The sequence below is a fragment of the Dreissena polymorpha genome, chromosome 13, assembly GCF_020536995.1.
Source record: "Dreissena polymorpha isolate Duluth1 chromosome 13, UMN_Dpol_1.0, whole genome shotgun sequence".
Classification (NCBI taxonomy): domain Eukaryota; kingdom Metazoa; phylum Mollusca; class Bivalvia; order Myida; family Dreissenidae; genus Dreissena; species Dreissena polymorpha.
Genome location: NC_068367.1, coordinates 18,464,220 through 18,469,219, shown reverse-complemented (window position 1 = coordinate 18,469,219; position 5,000 = coordinate 18,464,220). Strand labels below are relative to the sequence as shown.

At 35.4% G+C, this 5,000-nt stretch overlaps 1 protein-coding gene across 2 annotated transcripts in view; it reads left to right on the top strand.

The window, feature by feature from the left end:
* Positions 1 to 5,000, top strand: part of LOC127856496 (uncharacterized) — a 365,893-nt gene that overhangs the window by 258 nt on the left and 360,635 nt on the right. The window lies entirely within an intron of this gene.

Genomic DNA, 5,000 nt, shown 5'->3' with positions numbered 1-5,000 from the left:
TTTTTTAGCACGACAGACGGCTGATTTTCCCCTTTATAAAGATGTCAATAACCATGCACTTTTTCCGCAGCAAATCACGGACAACCCCAAATATAAGTTGCAAATATAAGACAATATTCACGTGCATGTTTGTGTTGTAACGAATTTATGCCACATGAGTAAAAAATACCTTAGAAAAGAATTTATTGAGATACACACGGTGTTGTCAGCGTATTCTCTAAGTAACGAATTTATGCCACATGAGTTATTATTTTATAGCTTTAGTGGCTCAATAGAACACTATTTGCAGAACAAAATTTATATTTATGATAAACAAATGTCCACGTTTGGAAAATATGTGCTTGACTTTCGTCTTGAAAATGGTTTCTATGTACGCATAAATTGATACGTAATCATTTGGAATCGTTATGTTTTATTGACCCTATTGAAACGAACATACTGTATGGGCGAATAATGCATAATATTATTTGTTATGATTTATTTACAGAGGTTACAATACTTCGTTAGTTATAAAGTGTACTGATATGTTTCTTCAAGGTACGTGTTCCAAGTGCGAAACTCGATCTTTGTGCTAGAAGAGCTAGTATAAATTCGAATTTGACGAGGCGGTCGAAAAACAGTCGGGATCGACGTCTTGTTACATACTTGCAGGTGACACACTATGGTTTGTTTTTCACTGAGGAAATTAACTATACATATCCAATTTAAAGCTTATCGGTGCGTGAACAACATTTGTATTTGATAATTATAACGAGAGGGTTTTCCCTATACTAATTAGGACTAGCGTCGTCATAGTTATATCAACGAAGACTTCTTCGTTTACTTTGCAGTTGTTTGTTTTCAAAAACTCATTACACTAGGTGATGGTGAAGACAATTAGATATTTATTTAAAACCAATCGAATATTTATACACTCTTATAGGCATTTATAGGTGTAATCATTAACCGTTTTGGCATCCAACCGACATACGAACTGACATACCGTTCTTTTATTTGTTGAATATTACAACAAGTTTGAAATTGTCAAATTGTGAATTAAGGCCTTTAAAAATATAAAAAGAAATATAACACTGATGGTGATTTAATAATCATAACAAACGCAGTGCTGAATTAAAACTTTTTTCATCCAGATTCCAGAGCACTTTCCTGCTTTGTCGATCCGGCTATCGGAAGTACTCGATGGTATTGGAGCCGGGAAATTCACCGTAATGGAGAGGAGAGAAACATACTTGCTGAGGGAGAGCATGGAGACGATAACAGAGCAACTAAGGGCGGGTAAAGTTGAGTGTTTTCATTTTGGGAGTCAATCAGAAGGTACCACCACTCCTGGTCTCAATTCTGATATCGATTTTCTAAACAGTTATTACCATACAAACATCATGACAGACTGGAGAGACTGGAAGGCTGGGATGGGTAACCTTCTGATGCTTCATGACGACCACACTCCGCCGCAACAGTACTTGCTTCAGGTCATCATGCGAGACACACCGGAGCCGGAGACAAGACTGTGTGATGAAAGGTATGTGCGGAAAGATTCTGGGCAAGTACTGTTTAGCTCAGAACAATGGAAAAAGGAAACAGAGCAGATAATTAAAAATTGGGGAGAGATAACCAAACAAGGACCTTCTGTGAGTTATATACCCAACTGGGATATTGTAAACGCATTTCACGTTTGCCACCCTCTTCCTGAAATACAACACTGGATAGGCAGATGTAGAGGTAGAGACTGGCCGCCTGCCCAAATACTTGAGGCTGCACAGGTAGCTCCGTGTTTCCTGGTACCAGCCGGTCATCCTGATAGTGATTACAACCGGGAAGAATGGCGACTGTCTCCGAACCTTATAGAACGAATGTTGATGTTTAGTTTTAGTATGACACAAATTAAATGTTATATTGTTTTAAAATTAATTAAACAATCCTTATTTAGTAAAATTGTGGGTAATTTTACCACAAGTTTTCATTGTAAAACTGTAATGTTTTACATCATAGAGAGAACACACCCTTCTCTGTGGAAGGAACATAACCTTATGTTCTTACTTTTACTATGTTTACAATTATTAAGAAAGTGGCTGCGACTAGGAAAATTCCCTCATTATATCATAGGAGGAGTGAACTTGTTCGATGGGAAAATGTCTTTTGCGCAGCAGAGGCGCCTTTTACAGTACGTGGAATACTTGATAAAGAACGACATGCACGATTTATTTTATATAGATATAGATAAATTAGGATATCGATTACAAGGGTGTGGTATACGGCACATTGGACAAGCTGGGGAAGTGCTAGGATGTGTAGGCATACATAACATTATCAGTTTATCACTGATGTTTGAGCGCTTGGAGAGGTTTCTTATTGACTTAAGAGTAATAACATCTAAGATAGAACATCCGAATACAATCTTCGAGCAAGATATAAACTGTAAATTACGCAAATGTTTTGAATATTACACGAATGCCAAATTGAAATCAGCTGCTTTAGAATTTATTAACCACCTGTTCGCATTATACAATTCGATGCAATCATCTAAATATTTGCGACAACGTAACCATGCTTTCAGCGAAATTATAAGGCGTTTCAAATATTCTTTAAAAACGGATGTAGCTTCAAGTCGCTTGAAGTTGGCGTCTGTGCTTTACTGTTTCGGTCATCTTCAAGCTGCAGTTAGAGTGTTGGATGACGTGGAGAGGAGGTATCATAGCAAGGTAAAGGCTGTGTGTGGATGTAGAGATATTAAAGGGCAAAGTGATCTCCAGGTGTTTGCTAACATGATATCAGATAATTGTGACAACGAATTATGTGAACGACCATTCGCATTATGTGCCAAGTTTGTTAGAGAAGAAGCGTACTGCGCTCCATACATACTGTGGTTTGAAATGAAGCGCAACATGACCGAAGAAGAAGTTTCGCAGAGAGATTTCATTGACAAACAATGGATGATCTACGCTGAGGTAGACGCTCGTCCTTTCCTTCACTATCTTCAGTACCTCACGTATGGAGGACTAGGTGAACGCGACAAACAGCTACATGCGCTTGGAATTCTCGAGTCTTATGTATTTGATCCAAGAAATAAAATCAACATGTACCACATTGAGACAGCGCTAAATTTGCTTGGTCACTGCTATGAAATGGAAGAAGACTATGAAGGGGCATAACATTACTACGCGGAGTCGTTGAGTTGGTACCGTACGAACAATGCTGCTAACTGGCACGTGCAGCGTGTGCATCGTCTGATAAGTACTTAAGAATTAAAATGTTAACTTTTAAAATTACAAAATACATTATTATAAAAGAATTTATTGAGATACACACGGTGTTGTCAGCTTATTCTCTAATTTTAATTTTTTTTTTAATTGTATATGCTATAAACGTCACATTTTCTAAGAACATACTTAATGCACAGATAATGTAAAATTTTAAAAACCTCCACTTCATTGAATTATAGTTGCAGTAGTATGGAAAACGAGTGTCCCGTGATATTGCTATAGATACTTAAAATTAAGTGTATATTCACTTTATGTAGCTAGTTTAAGAAAACCTGGACCAATAGATTATGTATTTTCATGCCAAGAAATATATCATATCTGGGACTCTGTTCATTAGCTCAATATTTTCGGTCTTAATGAAATAAATAACTTGTCAAAAAACGAATAACATCAAACAGCAAAACATCAAAACCTTTTTCCATTACAAATTTTAAAATATCGCATTGTTTGACGATTTTACCGTCTCGGTGTTGACAAAACCATATTCTCCAATTTTTGGAAAACAAAAATCTGATCCAAAATAGCAATTATATACAGCTAAATTTTATACGATCGCGTTAATTTATACTATCGATTTTAATCTGGTAATAGGATACAAGTATTTATGCGGGTGATTTGAACTGGTTTAATATGATGATTTATAATTCATTTGAAATTTGTCTCAAACCCGTCACCCATTTCTTGTCTAAAAGCTAGCTTTTGGCATCCGAAAAAAATCGAGATTTATTTAGTTTTTTTTTTTGTTTCGTCAAAAATCGGCAGGTCCGAAAATCATTTTATTAAAAAATACTGGCCTTAATAGAATGGATAATTGTTGAAAGTGATAAAGGTAGGTCTAATTACGTAAAGACATCTTAAACTTGTACCGTGCTTAAGTCCAAACAAATAAAAACTGAAATATGTACATTTTATTTGCCATATATTGATTGAGCAACTTTAAACAGGTTTTTGCATGGATTTCAAATGGGTTTCAAATAAATGTCACCATTGATCATTTTTATTGCTAAATGTGATCCCTTTATATTTATTGATTATTCTTTAATTGCAGAACACAATTAACACTAATAAATTGTGTTTGTATGCCCCCAAGGTGGGAATATAGTGATCGCATGTCCGTCCGTCTGTCTGTGCGTTTGTCTGTTCGTCTGTCTGTGTCTATCCGTCACAATTTGCGTTTAGGTTTCGAAACATGCTCATTACTTCTATGTTGCTTCAAAATATTGAATATAAAAAATAACGGCCGTCATGCACATAAACACATGACGTTAATGTTCTGCGCGTAAGAGCTTTATCCCGGAAGTGCCGAAAATAAGCTTAGTTTATTCATTGTGTGCTTGATTTCGACACTGTCATTAATAAAATGATGAGATAAAACATGATCGCATGTATCATATACATATGCACATTATTGAGTATTTATATAATAAACCTTGTGATTAGACGGCAAAAGCAGTCATACCATAAACCCTAAAATAGTATACTCGTTTGTTATGTTGTAGTTTGTACAGAGCAAAACAAAATATAGTTAAACAATGTAAGTTTTTATAATTTTATAATAATCAAAATCGCAAAATCTTTCTCTCAGCAATATCAACCTTTCACTGTATGTTACTTTTTATTCAAAATTGAGAAAGCATATAAGAAATGTCAACACATGTGTTAGCCGTAATTCCGTAGAAGCATTAAACACACTGCCCTGATTCTAAAACGATGCACACAGTGTTATATATTTTCCACATT